This window comes from Macrotis lagotis, chromosome 7 (assembly GCF_037893015.1).
Source record: "Macrotis lagotis isolate mMagLag1 chromosome 7, bilby.v1.9.chrom.fasta, whole genome shotgun sequence".
NCBI classification, from domain to species: Eukaryota; Metazoa; Chordata; class Mammalia; order Peramelemorphia; family Peramelidae; genus Macrotis; species Macrotis lagotis.
Window position 1 is genome coordinate 216,395,474 of NC_133664.1, and position 19,592 is coordinate 216,415,065.

Below are 19,592 nucleotides of genomic sequence, written 5' to 3' on the forward strand. Positions count from 1 at the left end.
CTTGAACTTTGTTCAAACTCCACAGCTCCTTATCTGGATACAGATGGCACTCTCCTTTGCAGACAGCCCCAAATTGTTCCTGATTGTTGCACTGATGGAATGAGTGAGTCCTTCAAGGTTGAACATCACTCCCATGTTGCTGTTAGGGTGTACAGTATTTTTCTGGTTCTGCTCATCTCACTCAGCATCAATTCATGCAAATCCCTCCAGGCTTCCCTGAAATCCCATCCCTCCTGGTTTCTAATAGAACAATAGTGTTCCATGACATACATATACCACAGTTTGCTAAGCCATTCCCCAATTGAAGGACATTTACTTGATTTCCAATTCTTTGCCACCACAAACAGCGCTGCTATAAATATTTTTGTACAAGTAATGTTTTTACCCTTTTTCATCATCTCTTCAGGGTATAGACCCAGTAGTGGTATTGCTGGGTCAAAGGGTATGCACATTTTTGTTGCCCTTTGGGCATAGTTCCAAATAGCTCTCCAGAAGGGTTGGATGAGTTCACAGCTCCACCAATAGTGTAATAGTGTCCCAGATTTCCCACAACCCTTCCAACAATGATCATTATCTGTCCTGGTCATATTGACCAATCTGAGAGGTGTGAGGTGGTACCTCAGAGAAGCTTCAATTTGAATTTCTCTAATGATTAATGATTTAGAGCATTTTTTCATATGGCTATGGATTACTTTGATCTCCTCATCTGTACATTGCCTTTGCATATCCTTTGACCATTTGTCAATTTGGGGAATGGCTTTTTCTTTTAAAAATATGACTCAGTTCTCTGTATATTTTAGAAATGAGTCCTTTGTCAGAATCATTAGTTGTAAAGATTGTTTCCCAATTTACTACATTTCTTTTGATCTTGGTTACAATGGTTTTATCTGTGCAAAAGCTTTTTAATTTAATGTAATCAAAATCATCTAATTGGTTTTTGGTGATGTTCTCCAACTCTTCCTTAGTCATAAACTGCTCCCCTTTCCATAGATCTGACAGGTAGACTAGTCCTTGATCTTCTAATTTGCTTATAGTATTGTTTTTTATGTCTATGTCCTGTAACCATTTGGATCTTATCTTGGTAAAGGGTGTGAGGTGTTGGTCTAATCTAAGTTTCTTCCATACTAACTTCCAATTATCCCAGCAATTTTTATCAAAGAGGGAGTTTTTATCCCAATGGCCGGACTCTTTGGGTTTATCAAACAGCAGATTACTATAATCATCTCCTGCTTTTACACCTGGTCTATTCCACTGGTCCACCACTCTATTTCTTAGCCAATTCCAAACAGTTTTGATGACTGATGCTTTATAATATAATTTTAGAACAGGTAGGGCTAAGCCACCTTCTTATGCACTTTTTTTTTCATTAAGCTCCTGGCAATTCTTGACTGTTTATTTCTCCATATGAATTTACTTACAATTTTTTCTAACTCATTAAAGTAATTTTTTGGAATTTTGATTGGTAGGGCACTAAACACATAGTTTAGTTTTGGTAGAATTGTCATTTTTATTATATTAGCTCTAGCTATCCATGAGCAGTTGATATTTGCCCAGTTATTTAAATCTGATTTAATTTGTGTGAGAAGTGTTTTATAATTGTTTTCAAAAAGATTCTGAGTCTGTCTTGGCAAATATACTCCCAAATATTTTATATTGTCTGAGGTTACTTTAAATGGGATTCCTCTTTCTAGCTCTTCCTGCTGTGCCTTGCTAGACATATATAGACAAGTTGAGGATTTATGAGGGTTTATTTTATAACCTGCAACTTTGCTAAAATTGCTAATTGTTTCCAAGTAGTTTTTTGGATGATCCATCTTTTCCCATGAAAGAGTATTTTCAATTTTACAAAGTGATTCTTGACTGTCATCCAAGCTCTTTTGCCTTCTGGAATATCATATTCCAAGCCCCATGATCCCTTAATGTAGAAGCTGCTAAATCTTGTGTTATCTTGACTGTGGCTCCATCATAAATGAATTGTCTCTTTCTGGCTGCTTGCAATATTTTCTCCTGGACCTGGGAGCTGTGAAATTTGGTTGTAATATTCCTGGGAATTTTTGTTTTGAGAATTCTTTCAGGAGGGGATCAGGTCTGCTTTTAGAATTTCAGGGCAGTTATCCTTGATAATTTCTTGGAAAATGATATGTAGGCTTTTTTTAATCTCAGCTTTCAAGCAGTCCAATTATTTAAAAATTATCTTTCCTGGATCTAATTTCCAAATATGTTGTTTTTCTAATGAGATATTTCATATTTTCTTCTGTTTTTTTTCATTCTTTTGGTATTTTATTCTTTCTTGATTTCTTAAAAAGTCATCAGCTGGGGCAGCTAGGTGGCATAGTGGATAAAACACTGGCCTTGGAGTCAGGAGTACCTGGGTTCAGATCTGGTCTCAGACACTTAATAATTACCTAGCTGTGTGGCCTTGGGCAAGCCAGTTAACCCCATTTGCCTTGCAAAAACCTGAAAAAAAAAGTCATCAGCTTCCCTTTGCTCCATTCAATATTTTAAGGAATTATTTTCTTTAGTGAGCTTTTGTATCTCCTTTTCCATTTGGCCAATTCTACTTTTTTAAAGTATTTTTTTTTTGTCCTCATTTACTTTTTGGACCTCATTTTCCATTTGACCCAGTCTAGTTTTTTAGATGTTATTTTCTTCAGTGTTTTTTTTGTGTCTTCTCCTTCACTACTCCTACTGACTCAGTTTTCATGATTTTCCTGCATCACTCTCAATTCTCTTCCCAATTTTTCCTCCACCTACTTTACTTAATTTTCAAAATCCTTTGTGAGCTGCCCTATAGCTTGAGACCAATTCATATTTTTCTTGGAGGATTTGTAGAACCTAGAAGTAGAAGACTTGGTTGTCTTCTTCTGAGTGTGTATTTTGATCTTCCTTATCACCATAGTAACTTTCTATTTTGCTTCTATTGTTTGCTCATTTCCCCAAATTGACTTGATTTTAACTCTTTTTTAAGGTGGGGCTGTTTTCAGAGAGGAGTATACCCTATTCCAAGCTTTTGGGTTATCTATCTATCTATCTATCTATCTATCTATCTATCTATCTATCTTGCAGCTGTTATCAGAGATTCTTATAGGAATCTGTAAGTTTTCAATTCTTCCAAGGTCTTATGATCTAAGAAGAGGTTTGTGCCACACTCCTGGCCTTTTCTTTGGTCAGTGAGTGACTTCAGACATTCCTTTCTGCCTTGGAACTATGAAGAAGGTCCTTGTGTTCTTCTTGTGCTTCTTTTCATGGGACTGTGAGTTAAGACTGCAACCTAGATCTGAGTGTGCACAAAACAATTGAGTCCAAGTTCAGTGATAGCAAAGAGACCCCTGTAATTTCCTTCTGATTCCCTTGCCATCTGTGGCCTGAGAGCTCCAGAAGAAGCAACTGGTTCTGATTACATTGACTCCCAAGGACTGTTTCTGTTTTGCTGAGGACTGTTCTGTGCTGCTGAGGCCTGCACTGTATTGTGCTCCTCTTACCCACTTGCAGGAAACCCTTCCCTGAATCTTCCAAATTGTCTTGAGCTAGAAAATTGTTTCACTCAGTCTTTTCTTCCTCCCTAGAATCTGGAGTGGTTTGAGGGAGAACTTGGGTGCGTCCCTACCTTTTCTTTGCCATCTTGGCTCTGCCCTGTCTAGTGTTTTTAATAGAAATGGTAACTTGTCAAAAACTTTTTCTGCATTGATTTATATAATTGTATGATTTTTTTTTCGGTTCTGTGAGTGGGGTCAATTTTGTTTATAATTTTCCAAAATTGAATCACTCTGCTTTCCTGATAGAAATCTAAATGGATCATAGCATATAATTTTTATGCTATGCTTTTCTAATCTCCTTGCTAATATTTTATTTACATTTTTTTGCCATCATCTAAAATTTTTCTGTTAAGAATTTTGGTCATTAGTTTTCTTTCTCCATTTTTACTCTCCAAGACCAGATTTATGTCATAGGAGAAATTTGATAGGACTACTTTTTCAAATTATTTATTTATTTAGGTTTTTGCAAGGCAAATGGGGTTAAGTGGCTTGCCCAAGGCCACACAGCTAGGTAATTATTAAATGTCTGAGATGGGACTTGAACCCAGGTACTCCTGACTCCAGAGTCAGTGCTTTTTGTCCACTATGCCACCTAGCCACCCCATGGACTACTTCTTTTCTTATTTTTTCAGATACCTCCTGTAATTAGGAATTAATAGTTCTTTAAATGTTTGATAGGCTTGACTTAGTAAATTTATCAGTTCTCAGTACTTTTCTTGGGGAGTTAATTTATGGATTATTTAATTTTCCCCCCTGAGATTGGTTGTTAATTTGGATGTTATATAATTTTGTAAATTTTCATCTATTTCATCAAGATTATTAGTTTTTTCTTTTGGCAAAATGGTTTCTAATAATTTTCTCTTCTTTATTGGTTGTGAATTCACCTTTTTCAATTTTGATGTTGGTAATGTTAACCAAGGGTTTATTTTTTAAATCTTAGGTTTTACATATTGATTCTTTGTTGTTGTTGTTGTTTGTGTATGTTTTCTATTTTGTATCCTTTTAGATTTTCAGTACTCCTTGTTTGATGTTCAAATGGAGTATTTTAAATTGTTGGTTTTCTGATTAAAAAAAAATTCCTTCCCAGTTTGTTTTGCTTTTCTCTCTCCTTTAATGATGAAAGTATTTAAAGATAAACATTTTCCATTTTGGATTAAATTAGCTGAATCTCAAAACTTTTGATAGTTGTCTCATTTTTATTATATTTAATAAAATTAATGATTCTGGAGTTTTATTCCCTACTATATTGCATTTTGCAACCTCTAATTATTTTTAATTGTTTTCTCAATGAACTTTTATTAAATGTAATTTTATTGCTTTATAATTTATAGATGTTGTATTTAGTATTTCTTCTTTTTTGCATTATTTGTGTGACTTTCAATCTCTAATATGTGGTTAATTTAGTGTTATGCACAACTAAGAAATATGTGTGTGTTTTCATTTCCATAAAAATAATATCCAGACTTTTATTATATTTAACTTTTCTAAAATTCGTTTTAGGTCTTCAATTTTTTTAGTTTGTTTAGATTTATTGAAGTCTGCAAGGGGTACATAAACGTTACCTACTATTATTGTTTTACTATCTATTTCTTCTTATAATTTATGTAATGTTCCCTTTATGTATTTACATGATATGTCATGTGGTTAATATTTGCTTAGTATTGATATTGTCATTTAGTGGTATTGGAGAAAAAAATTTGAAATGGAACCCTATGAGGTGGTATGTTGACTTAGAAAATCATTAATTATGTTGTACTATATTTTAATTTAGTTTGTTAAACATTTCCCAATTATAGTTTTTTTTAAAAAAGGTTTTTATATTGCTGTTTCCTCTTTCTTCTGTAACCATGGTTATCCAAATATCCCTTCAAAGAGATCCATTCCATATGACAATTAGTCAGCACAATTGATCAAAACAATGAAAAAAGTAAACAATATGTGCAATGTATAATCCTTGTGGACCTATCACTTTCAAGAAGGGGTTTACTGGGAGATCTAATTAAATCACATTCTGGATTGAGTCACACTCAGAAGTTTTTGTGAATTTGAAATCTCTGGTCTTTGGTACATTTCAGCAAAATGTGGTTTTCTTGTTTATCTCTTGTAATTAAGTCCATTTTTACTGTTGCTTTGTTTTTGTTGATAACAGCTACCCCGATCTTTTTTATTTCAGCTGAAAACATAATAGATTTTTCTCCAATTCTTTATTTTTAACCATGTGCTTTTTGTTTTGCATATTTCTTATAAATAACATATTTGGCAAAGAACTGGAAACTGAGGGGATGACCATCAGTTGTGGAATGACTAAGCAGTTGCAGTATGACTGTGATGGAATACTACTGTGCTGTAATACTACTTGTGTTGAGGTGGTTGAAGAGTAAATGAGCTGAACCAAGAGAATATTGTATTCAAAAGTAGCAATATTGTTCAAAGAGTAAATGTGATTGACTGTTAATTTAAACATTATAAATACTCAATTAAACTCTAAAGGACCTATGAAGGAAAATGGTATCTACCTCCATATGTGAAAACTATCTATCTATCTATCTATCTACATGTAAATCTATATATCTATATCTATATATATATCTATGCCAGATGGTGACCTTTTTCAGTAGTGGGGTGGAAAAGGGAGGGAGGGAGACAGTTCAGAACTAACATGCAACAAAATAATTAATTAAAAATAAAAATAAAAATAAAACAAAGTTAACTAAAAATAAATTTTTAGATTCTTTGAACCTCTTTAATTTTATAGGTGAGTTTATCTGATTCACAACATTATTATTAATGTGTTTCCTGTTGTCTTATAATTTTCCTTCTTTTTGTTTCCCATCTCCCCTTTATAAAAGAAAAAGAGTGATGAGAGAGAATAAGTTTTTTAAGTAGTATAGTTTTGCTTTTCTGCTTCTGTTTTACCTCTCTTCTTTTTTCCTCACTTAAGATACCAAAACCAGATTCTTATCCTTTCCTATTTTTTTTGACCCTCTTCAGATTCCAGCCTCCTTAGTTAGAGTTTATTTTGCTTTAGACTAATCTTTCTCTTAATCTGCCTTCTTTCTTATTTTCTCCTTTCCCTATTGAGTGAAATGCATTTCTATGTCTCTGTGTGTGTGTGTTTTCTTCCCAAATTTCAGATTAGAGTGAGGTTCAAGTGTTGCTCAACCCCTTCTTCCTTTTTTGTATAGATATTTATTTTCATATTCCATTGTGAAATATAAGATGGACAGATTATTTTCAGCTATCAAGTGAAGCTTCATGGATAAAATGACACTTATGTTGAAGGCAGGGGAGTTAATTTAACAAACAGGGCTTATGGGGGAGCATTAGAACAAACATGTGGAGAAGCTGTGCTACACATAACAAATGAGCATGGGTTTGTGAACTTGTTTTTAAAAATACTTAAATAATAATTTTATTATAATATAATAAGTTTTCTTTGTTATTCCCTGTATTTTTGTTTTATGCATTTAAAATATTATTCTGAGAAGCTCTTCACTAGACTGCCAAAGTGATCCATGACACACAAAAAGGTTAAGAACTACTAATGAAAATTAAGGCCTAAGAGAAAGCAGAGTGAGAAGAGGGATGGAAAATTTTTCAGTTTGTCTAAAACAGAGTACTCATATGAAATAGTGTAAGATAAATCTGGGAAGTAGAGCTAATGGACATTACTATGTACCACAAGCCTTTTCCCCTCAGCATGTAAAATGAGGGTGTGACTAGGTGGTTTGAAGAAAGGCAGAATAGACAACTATAGTCTTTTCTATTCCTGGCCCCCGCCACTCTTCTCCAATGGAGACTTTAGTTTTTGCCAGAAAGGAAAACAGAAAGGTAGGGCTGGAAGTCACTCTGTTCTCTTTAAACAGAGGGGTATACTATCATAAATGCATGTCTGGGGGCATGATCAAGTTCAAGATAACTTCTGATTGCTGCTTCATTATTGGGAGGAAAGGAGAATCCCAAGCTTTATGTTCAAGGTTTTAACTCTCTCCCATCAAATATCAGTTTCACAATAAACGTCAATAAACATTTTTTGACCTAGGTACTGTCCTGTGCAAAAGGAGGCAAAAGAAAGTTCCTAAGTCAAGGAAGTTACAATCTAATGGAGGAAGAGAACATAAAGGCAAATATATACAAAGCAAGCTATATATAGAATATAGGTCCCATTTGGGGTTTTCATTTCAAAGATACTGGAATGGTTTGACATTTCCTTCTCAAGCTCATTTTACATATGAGAAAACTATGGCAAATTGCAAACAGGATGAGTAGCTTGCCCAGGATCATAGAATTAGTGTTTGAAGCTGAATTTAAGCTCAGGAAAATGAGTCTTCCTGACTTCAGGCCCAACACTCTACCTACCACGCTATTAATTTCCTGCATTATATATATATATATACATATACACACATATATGTATATTTATATTTGCATGTGCATATATACACAGACACAAAATATACATGCATAAACACATGTTTCATACATATATGTTAATTAGCAGAAGGAAGGCATTAGAATTAAGAGGACATGGAGAAAGTTTCACATAGAAGGTGAAACTTTAGTTGAAACTTGAAGTCAGAGAGATCAGTACATAGAGTAGAGGAGGGAAAGCTTTCTAGGTATGGGGGACAGCAAGAGAAAATGCTTGAAGCTGAAAAATTGAGTGTCTTTTTTTGTGGAATTCCTAGGAGTCCAGAGTCACAGAATCAAGAATATATGTTGGGTGTAAGGTGTAAGAAGACTGGAAAGAAAAGTAGGAGGGAGTTAGATTATGAAGGACTTTGCCAAACAGAATATTGTATTTGATTCTTGAGGCAATGGGGAGCCTCTGAAGTTTATTGAGTGGGGGTGGGGTGGAATAGTGACATGACTGGAACTGAAATTTGGGAAAATCACTTTAGTTGCTGAATGTAAGATGAATTAGAGAGATCTGAGGTTGTCTGACTCAACAGCAGACAGGGTTATGAGAGCTTGTACTAGAACAGTGGCAGTGTCAAAGCAGACAGGGGATATATTTGAGAGAAATTGACAAGGGTGCCATTGACAGGCCTTGGCATTGAATTGGTTATGGGTGGTGATAGATTATTTTAGTTTCAAAAAGCTTTTATTGGTGGCTCCCCTAAAGGCAAAATATCAGAAAACAGAAAATTATCCACTGCAGAGACATCATTTTGTAATAAAGAAATAGTATCTAACTATGTTTAGAACACTCAACAATTGAGGGGAAAAAACCCCACTATCTGAAATAGTTAAATGATTACAAATTGATGGTCATAAACTTAGGGAGGTGAAACTCAAAATCAGACAACCAGACATGTTAAACTGCCTCCTCCCTCAAGTAGATAATTAGAAAAAGAAATGATTTGTCTACTAGGCCAGTTAAAGAAATTCTGCTCCTGCAATGCTCTGAGGTAACCCCCTTTCCCAAATACCAATGATACTATGGCTGATGATGGAGCTTGCAACAGACCTCACAGTTTAAGTCCCAAACAGAGAAAGTCAGCAGAACGACAAAGGAGTTCAGTGACCCAAGTGAAGTGCTGGTAAAGGCACAAGGAGAGGAATCACAGGTAACTTTTAGTGCCCTTTTCATTTAACAAGCCACACGTTAGTAGAGAAGCCCAATGACTCTTGACTTTCCATCACTCTAAGATGTTTAAATCAATTACTGTAGAAGACTTGATTGGCAGGCTGGCATCCCCTCTGGGAGAGATCTTCAAGGGAGCCCCAGCAGGTCCTGCTGGAGTGAGCTACAGCTGAGGGGTGTACGGTAGGTATTTCTTGCCCGAAGGGAGCTCCTTGGTGAAGACCCCCTTTAGGAAACAGTTGTTTAGCCTCCTCTTCAGAGATAGTTGGAATAACCATTACACTATCTCCACATTTCCAGTCAACAGGAGTAGCAACCTTCTTGTATGCTGTCAATTGAAGGGAATCAACCACTCTGAGGATCTCATCAAAGTTCCTGCCAGTAGTTGCAGGGTAGAGGATAGATAGCTTCAACTTCTTATCTGGGCGAAAAATAAATACCACTCGAGCTGTCACTGGCATGCCCTGCGCATCCCGCTCATCTGGGTCTAACATGCCCAACTTAATGGCAAGGTCCTGTTTGTGATCATCAATGATGGGGAAAGGCAGCTTCTCCAAGGGCTCATCACCATAGTATGCATTGATATCCTTACTCCAGGCAAGATGGTCTTGAACAGAGTCAATAGAAAGAGCGATCATCTTAACATTCCGCTTGGCAAATTCTGGGGCCAGTTTGGCAGCTCGGCCCAGCTCTGTTGTGCACACCGGAGTGAAGTCCCGAGGGTGGGAGAAGAGAATGCCCCATGAGTCCCCGAGGAAGTCGTGGAAGCAGATGCGGCCGGTGGTGTTGTCGGCCTCAAAGTTGGTGATAGATTACTTGAAGTTGAGAATGACTCTTATTTTGTGAGCCTGAGAGGTTGGGAAGAGCACGAGGAAAGGTAGGAGGGGGAAGGTTTAGAGAGAATAATTATTTCTCATCTCCTCCCTTCTTCCCCTCTATTACCATAGGTATTTTGTACCTCTTAGTGTAATGAGATTTACCTCATTTGAGAGAATAATTATTAGTTCCATTTTGGACATACTGAGTTTAAGATGCCTACTGGGCGGCATCCAATTTGAGATGTTGGAGAGATAGCTGGAGACTCTAGTTTGAAGGTCAATAGAGAGTTTGGAGGAGGATAAGAAGATTTGAGAATTGTCAGCATTAATTTATTAAATCTAGGACCTGATGAGGTCATCAAGTAAAGTGTGTGTATACACATACACACACACACACACACACACACACACAGACACACACACATATATATTTAAAGAAGAGGACCCAGGACAGAAAGCTGAGGGACACCTACAATTGGAGAGTGTGATCTAGCAGAGGATCCAGTAAAGGAGACAGAGGAGTGGTCAGATAGGAGAAACCAGGAGAGAGTGGCATCTAAAAACCTAGGAAAAAGATAGCATCAGGTAAGAGAGATTGATCAACAGGGTGTTTAGAACAGTAAGTCAACTAACTGGAAATAGAAAATCAAAAACATAAGGAAGAAAATGATTACTTGTAATCTAGAATCTGACTAGTAAGAAGTAATATAATAAAATCCAAAGAATGAAAAATAAAATATATGAAATATCAGAAAAAACATGATCTGGAGAACAGACTGAGGAGAAATAATATAGGAGAATATGAAGTTATAGAACAAGAAGGCAAAGTAGAAAGAGAAAAAAAAATCCACTGATCATTAGAGATCCCAGAATGAAAACTTACAGGAATATTGCAGCCAAGTTTCAGACTCCCAGGTTAAGGAGAAAATATTGCAAGTAACAAGAAAAGAATAATTTAAATATGATTTCACAAAACCTAGCAGCTACTGTGTTGAAGAACTGTAGTGCTTGGAATACTATATTTCACAAGGCAAAAGAGCTGAAGTTATTGTAATTTATCCTGCAAAGTCAAGTATAATCCTGAATTTAAAAATATATAATTTAACAAATTGAAAAACTTTCAGGTATTTGTGATAACAACAACAGAACTTAAAGGAAATCTGACATATAAAATCCAGGAGAAATATAAGGTAATATAAAGGAATTCAGTATAAGGAAATATGATGGGACTTAATACAGTCAGATTGTTTACTTTCAAGTAAAAATGTTATCAGTACTCTTACACTGTTGTCATTATTTGGGTAGTTTTAAAGGAAGCTTGTGTTGAGCATTGTATGATGGGCTGATTCTAAAACAAATAAAACTGTAGGGAGAGGTAAAAAAAAGTAATTATGGCATACAAATGAGGCAATAAAAGGGAAAGATTGATACAGAAGTTATCGGGGAAGGGCAAGTAGTCCTGGATCCTTACTCATCAGAAATGAGTGAAAGAGAGAACAATATATAGCTAGAAGAATATAAAAAGCTTCTAAATTTAGAAAGAAATAGGATGGCAACAGGATGTGGTGGGGGGAAAGAACAGAGGAAGGGACTCTTAGAGGTGCATAGGTCAAGGAATAAGAGGGCAAGGTAAAAGGTAGAAGTAAAGCAGAGAAATGAACAAAGATAGGGTAAATATGGGTGAGAAGAATGGTAAAGAAAAATAGGAGGGAAGAAAATGCACAAAAAACAATATGTTGCTTTCAGAAAACACTATCAAGATGAGATACACACAAAGGTAAAATAAAAGGCAAGAGTAGAACTTATTGTGTAAAAAAAAGCAAATCTAGTAATCATGATCTCAGACAAATTTAAAGCTAAAGTAGACATAATAGAAAAATAGGAAAACTATCCTATGTGTTCACAATATCATTCAGTATTTTTTAGGTCATTTAAAATAAGTAGTCAATATAAAATACCTGAGTGTTTACTTGCCAAAATAGACACAGGAACATGTGTTTATATGAACATAAATATAAAACACTTTTTACACAAATAAAGTTTGATTTAAATAATTGAAGCAATATTTCTTATTCATGGGTAGGTAAAACCAATATAATGACAATTTTACCTAACCTATTTATTCAATGCCATCCCAATTAAATTACTAAAAAAAAAATCTTACCGAGTTAGAAAAAATAGTAAGAGTTAATTTGGAAGAATAAAGCCAGGAATTTCAAAGAAACCAGGGGGAAAAGTTGTAAGCAGGGAAGTCAAACCTTTTAGCTCTTCTGGGCCCTGCAGGATCCAACAAAAACCCCTCAAGGGCTGCATACAGCACAGCCATCAATAAGCACAACAGACTTGTAGTGGGTTCACCTGTGAATGGGTCCCCAAGGGCTGTTGTAGATTGGACACACCTGTTGTAAAGGAAGGAGATTCAGCAGTATCATACCTTCAACTATATTATAAAGTAATAGAATTATTTAAGTGTAAAATGAATATTTTCTATTATTTCAAATTAAAAATTTCTGGCATAAATAAAACCAATATAACCAACAATAGAAGTAATTTAAAAATTTGGAAAAAAATTTAGACATTCTCTCAGATAAGATGTGATTGGGTTGGAATATTGCTGTGTTGTAGGAAATGATGAGATGGTTGATTTAGAAAAACATGAAGAGCCTTGGACTTATGAAGGAAGATGCTATCTAACTCTAGAAAAAGAAACAGGTGAAAATATGTATAATATGGCCCTATGTATGTGTGTAGTAGTGTTAAGTATGGGCATATTTAGTTATAGCTCTAAAAATATCGTTTCCATCTATCTACCTCAATCTCTCTCGGTCTCTCTGTCTCTCTGTCTCTCTGTCTCTCTGTCTCTCTGTCTCTCTCTCATTCTTTCTCTCTCTCATTCTTTCTCTCTCTCATTCTTTCTCTCTCTCATTCTTTCTCTCTCTCCCCTCTCCCCTCTCTCCCCTCTCCCCTCTCTCCCCTCTCCCCTCTCCCCTCTCTCCCCTCTCCCCTCTCTCCCCTCTCCCCTCTCCCCTCTCCCCTCTCCCCTCTCTCCTCTCTCCTCTCTCCCTCTCCATATATCTGTGTTTAATTGTAAGCTTCTTTAGGGTGGATGAAAGGGAGGAGAAAAAATAAATTCACAGCAGAGAACAAAAGAAAAACTATAAGAAGCAAAGAAAAGCTGAGTAATATTTGAAAACAATGTATGGTATTTTTATATAGGTTTTTGTTTTATGTTGAATCCTCTCATATTCTACGGTGTACATAGCAACATCCCCCCCCCCCCTCCGCCTTTTCTTATTTTGTGTTTAAGCTTAAAATGTACTTTAAAATTTTTTTTTTAAGTCCTGAATAAGGTCTCAAGTCTGCAGCCCAGGTTGTTTCTGAGCTTGTCAAAGCTGGTTCTGTGGTTTCTGGCAGCTACCACCATCTCCAAATTTGGCTAGCATTCTTTTGCAAGGGATCACTGGTATGTCAAGCAGTTCTGAGGCTCAGAAGTTCTTCTGATTGGTTGGTTGTTGTATAATCCCATTGTCCTGCCCACCCTGTAAAGACAAATCTAACAGGCTAGTATAGTCATTATAATGGTGATTTTCACACTTCCCTCCTTTGGGTTAAAGGGATCACTAGATACCCTGAAGACCAATAGGAGAAATACATATTTTTTGACTTATCAGTGGTTGGTGTCCAAAAAAAAGGGAATATATAACAAAAAGTTCATGGAAAGAAGGTGACTATTTCACTGTTGAAGGAAATGTTTGTCTGTACCCAACTGTTGAATGATTTCTTCTCTTCTTTGACCAGCTGAGTTGAGAGTAAGGTTCAAGAGTCAATTACTCCAACTACATCTTATTCTTTGTTTGTATAGACTTTTATGTGCACATAACAATTTTGTAGGATAATTTCCCATAACCATCTTCTCCCTCTCCCCAACACCTCATCATTCTGCTATGTATTCCTCTTCTTCTTCACTTTCTATTCCTTTAATATCCTCAAGCTATAACAGAACCACTTCCCAGGCCCTCTGTCTAATTAGATTCCTTCTGTACCCCCTAAAATAATAGATTTCAGAGGAGATACATTTAATACATTTATTTTAATATTAGAATTAAGCAGTTTTTACTTGTTTAGTCTCATGATCATTCCCTTTTACCTTATTTTTGTATTTCTCTTGACTTGTATTTTTATTTCAAGGTTTCTACACTGCTCTGATCTTACTACCAGGAATGTTATTGCTTTGCTGGGTATGTTATTCTTGTTTGTAAGCCTATACCTTTTGTTTTCTGTAATATTGTATTACAAGCTTTTGGTTTCTTTATGGTAGTAGTTGCCAAATCATATATCAATTTTGCTGAGTATCTTTGTTACTTGAATTCTTTCTTTCTGACTACTTGCAATGTGTTTTGCTTGACACAGAAATTTTGGATTTTGGCTTTAATGATCCTTGGAGTTTTCCTTTGGGGAATTTCTTTCAGGAAGCAACTAACTGGTGGAGACTTTCAATTTTCATTTTGACCTCTACTTCTAATAATTCTGAGCAGTTTTTTCTTTCATGATTTATTAAATATGGAATCTAGGCTTTTTTGTTTTGTTTTTGGGCATAGTTTTTAAATAGTCCAGCAACCTTTATAATTTCTCTCCTTGATCTCTTTTCCAGATCAGTTGTTTTTGCTATATCTTAATTTTTTCCTTTTGACATTTTCTTAATATTTCTTGTTTCATGAAGTCATCAACTTCTAATCAGTTGATTCTAATTTTCAGAGAGTTTGTTGCAAGGTTTATAATCTATATGTCAAGCTATTAATGACCTTGGCATATAGGGTATAAAACCTTGCAAAGCTTCCATCAGGCAGCTAGATGGTTTGGTGGATAGAATTCTGGGACTTAAAAGACTTCATTTTGGCCTTAGACACTTATTAGCTGTGCCTTCTTGGTCAAATCACTTAAACTTGGTCTGCCTGGGGGCAGCAAAGTAGCTTTAATGCATACAGCACCAGGTCTGGCATTAGTAAAGCCCAAGTTCAAAACTGGCTTACCTGGCTCTTTGACTCTGGGCAAGTCACTTAACTTCTGTTTGCCTTAACCAATTGGAGAAGGTAATGGCAAACCTCTCCGGTATTTTTATCAAGCAATTGGGGACAGAATGGTTCACAGAGTCATAAAAAAATTGAATGCACCTGAACAACAACAAAGTATTTCTTCCACTGTACACGTTTCTTTTTTATTTTTCCTCCCATATACTCTTATTAAATATATAAAATATTTTAAACTCTTTTAAAAATATCTTGTTTCTGTTTCAGGGATTTTATTTTTTATTTTTTTTAAATTTATTTATTCTTATTTTATACAAATAATTTTTTATACATTCATAAAATATTCTTGTTTAAGAGTAAACAAAATACCCCCTCCCTCCCAAAAATAGACTCTCTTGAGCAATAAAGTAAAGGGGAGAGAAAAAAAATTAAAATTAAAATAAAAAATAATAGTAATAATTGTAGGTATGGCCAGGTGACGCAGTAGACGGAGCACCAGCCCTGGAGCCAGGAGCACCTGAGCCCAAATCCAGCCTCATACACCCAACAATCACACAGCAGTGTGACCCCATGCAAGTCACCCCAACCCCATTGCCCTGCAACAAACCAAAAAACAAAAAAGAAAAAAGAAGACCTAAAATAAAATAAAATATTAATAATAGGGGGTGGCTGGGTGGTGGACAGAGCACTGACCCTTGAGCCAGGAGCACCCAGGTCCAAATCTGGCCTCAGACACCCAAGAATCACCCAGCTATGTGGCCCCAGGCAGGCTACCCAGTCCCATTTGCCCTGCACCCCCCCCCCCCAAAATAATAATAATAATAAAAAATGTGCTTCAGTCTGTGTTCCAGCACCACCAACTCTATCACGGGTGGATCATATTCTTTATGATAAGTCCATCACAAAAGTTTCTTCCACATTTTTCCACTGTTGCCATTGCTGATCGCAACTCCCTCCTTTCCTAATTCTCGAGTACCATGTACTATATTTTCTCTCTCCTTGAACTCTGTCTCTGCAGTAGGGTAGCTGAGTGGTACAGCAGGCAGATCCCTGGTCCTGGGACCAAGAGGCCCAGAGCCCCTATACCACCCCTTGGGCCCAGCATCCAGCCAGCCCTATGGTCCAGGACAGGCCATCCAATCCCAGCCTCTTCTGGAACTTGGCTATAATATTCCTGGGAGTCATTTTTCTGGATCTCTTTCCTCGGGGAGATCGGTGGATTCTCTCCATTTCTATTTTGCCCTCTGCTTCTAGGATATCAGAGCAATTTTCCTGTAGTAATTCTTTGAAAAATGATGCAATGCTCTTTTCCTGATCATGGCTTTCAGATATTCCAATAATTTTTAATTATCTTTCCTAAATCTGTTTTCCATTTCAGTTTTTTTTCAGTGAGATGTTTCACATTTTCTTTTAATTTTTCATTCATTTGGTTTTGAAGTATTGAGTCCTGATTTCTTGTAAAATCAGCAACCTCCCTGAGTTCCATTCTTTGTCTGAAGGATTTGTTTTCCTCAGAGAGCTTTCTTATCTCTTTTTCCATCTGGCCAATTCTGCTTTTTAAAGCATTCTTCTCCTCAATAACTTTTTGAACTGGTTTTTAGCATGCTATTTTCTTCAGCATTTTTTTGGCTTTCCTTGACTAATCTGCTGACTTCTTTTTCATGTTTTTCCTGCATCTCTCTCATTTCTTTTCCCAATTTTTCCTCTATCTCCCTCACTTGATTTTCAAAGTCTTTGAGTTCTGTCATAGCCTGAGCCCAATTTCTGTTTTTCTTGGAGTCTTTAGATGCAGGAGCTTGGACTTCCTCACCATCAGATTGAGTGTTTTGATCCTTCTTGGGATCACAGGCAAATTGTTTCTTAATGGTGTTCCTCTTTTTTCTCTGCTTACTCATTTTCCCAAGCTGAGCCTGGTTTTGGGGTGCTTCCTGAGCTTTTGGGACACTCCCACAAGGATCTAAGTGTGTGAGGCTTTGTCCTCCCTCCTGGTCTGTGAAGGACCACAAGTGCACCCCTCTGCCATGGGGCTGAGGTGGGGAGGCCCTGCTGTTCTGTGGTGTTCTAGACTGGGATCAGGATCTGAATGTGGTCAGAACCCCAGAGTCCTATTCCAGGGACAGAGGACAGAGCTCAGAAGTCTCTCACCTTTCCCTCCCTAGGCTCTGCACTCATGCCCTGGGGGCTCCTGCTTGCTGGCTTCTACTTCCTGTTCCTGAATCTGGGCTGCTGTGGCCACACTGCTTGCTGTGTGCCCTGAGAGCTGGGCTTCATGTGCTGGCTCTGGCAGAGGTCCCCTCTGCTGTTTCCCCAAGTTGTGCTCAGTGCTCCTCTGGGTGTAGATCACGAAACTCCCCCTCTGCTGTGAGGTGTGAGCTCCAGCATCCTGGGTTTTCCTCTGGGAGGCTAAAATTCTTTCTCCTTGACTGGCCACCCCTCTGGCAGGGCACCCCTCTGGTGGGCTGCCCCTCCAACCCCAGGGAGCAGAGCCTTTCCGCTCTTTCCCAGGTTACCTTGAGTTGGAGAACTGCTTCACTTGGTCCCTCTGTGGGTTCTGTCCCTCAAAGATTTAGTTACAGTCCTTAGTTTATAAGTTTTAAGAGGGAGCACCTAAGAGACATCCTCTCTTGTTCCCATCTTGATTCCCTGTTTCAGGGATTTTAGTTGAATTTGTGCTCAATGTATGTTTTTCTTTGAGGCTTTGCTTTTAGATATTTTGAAGTCATTCTCTTTTGGGTTTGTGGCACTGTAATAGCTTTTTATGGTAGTATTCTTTTTTTTCCTTTTTTTCTTTTTAGTTTTTGCAAGGCCATGGGGTTAAGTGGCTTGCCCAAGGCCACACGGCTAGGTAATTATTAAGTATTTGAGGTTGGATTTGAACTCAGGTACTCCTGACTCCAAGGCCAGTGCTCTATCCACTGTACCACCTAGCCACCCCGATAGTATTCTTTTTTTTATTTGCTCATTCTTCCATTCTTCTTCTTGACATCAGATTTAATATTATGCCATTCTCTGGGAATTTCAGAAGGGAAGGTCTCTGGAGTGTTCTCAGGAACAGTTCGGGCTGGGTACCTTCAGTTTTCAGTACTTTCAGTTGTTTGATTTTGGGAAAAACCTTCAGTTTTGGGCAAACTTGATTGTTGCCCCTCTGAGCTGAATTCTACTAGTTCCTGATCTGGGTTGAATATAATAATATGCCTTTTTTTGCTTGCCTCCTTTGGAATTTCAGTAGATTTTTGCTGCAGTCAGTAATTGTCAAACAACTGAAATACTCTACTGATTCAGAGTGAAAGAATTGTAGTCTTTCTTTTATCTGGAATTCTTGTTCTGGTTATTTTTCTGCAAGCTTCAGTCTGTGATAGAGGTTGGAACTGAGACTCTACTTTGCTCCTGCTTTACTGCTGCTTGCTTGTCACATTTTGTTTAGTTATTTCAATCATATCTGCCTTTTTATGACCTTATTTGGGGTCTTCTTGGCAAAGATACTGGAGTGGTTCACCATTTCCTTCTCCAGCTTATTTTAGAGTTGAAAATCTGAGTTAAATGACTTGCTTAGAGTCTCATAGCTAGTGAGTTCCAGAGGCCAGATTTGAACTCAGGAAAATCAATCTTCCTAACTTTAGGGCTAGCATTCTATGCACTGGGCCACTTTTTAAAACACATATAAAAGATTTTGTTCAGTCATTTAATCATGACTGACTCTTCATATTTCCATGGGTTATAACATTTTATAGGATTTTCTTGACAAAGCTGTTTCCGTCTCTATTTCCTTCTCCAAAGGATCTTTTTGTCAATCAATCTGAAGTTAAGTGACTTGCCTTGGTCACAGCTAAGAACTGAGGCTGATTTTGAACTCTGGTCTTCCTGATTCCAGGTCCAGTCTACCAGCTACCTCATATTACAGATGATTAGAACTTCATTCAGTAATTTAATTTATTCTTATCAAGTTAGTCAGGAAAGGTTAGAATAATTAGGGAAGACTTCATTCAGGAGTTGCGTCTTATGTAGATTTTGAATAGGCATATATGAATTCCTTGAACTCAATATTCTGTCTCCCAACTTTTTGCTTTTGTTCTGCTTGTGTGTCTCTTTCTGAAGATTTTACTGATCCCTTTAGTTTTTCTTTCTCTTCAAATTATCTTGTGAGCATTTATTGTTGTGTATGCACTATCTTTCCAAAGAAAGTAAGCCCAGGAATACATATATACATATGTATACATAGCCAGTCCCATAGGTATAAGGTAATACCTCAAAATTGTTCTAATTTGCAGTTTTTCAAATCAATAGTATTAGGACTTTAAAAAAAAATATGACCTTAAATAGCACTAACAACCCTATCTGAAAGCTGTTCATTTCCTTTGATCATATATATCAATTGGGGAATTTTTTTTAATAAATTTGATTCAATTCTTTATGTTTGAGAAATGAGGTCTTTATCAGAGAAACTTGTTTTGATATTTTTCCGCCACAGCTATTACTATTGCTAACTGTATTTCCTTCCATCCTTTTACCTGGAGGTAATTTTTTTCTCTCTCTCTCCTTTCACTCTGTTCCTCCTCAAAAATGTTTTTCATCTGACTACCCCCTCCCACAATCTTCCCTCCCTAAAACTCCCCTCTCCTTTTTC

At 36.8% G+C, this 19,592-nt stretch overlaps 1 protein-coding gene and 1 pseudogene across 5 annotated transcripts in view; one reads left to right on the forward strand and one right to left on the reverse strand.

Annotated features, from left to right (window-relative positions):
* TMEM117 (transmembrane protein 117) overlaps nt 1-19,592 on the forward strand; it is a 240,273-nt gene that overhangs the window by 23,084 nt on the left and 197,597 nt on the right. The window lies entirely within an intron of this gene.
* On the reverse strand, nt 9,192-9,932 carry LOC141493580 (peroxiredoxin-6 pseudogene; annotated as a pseudogene).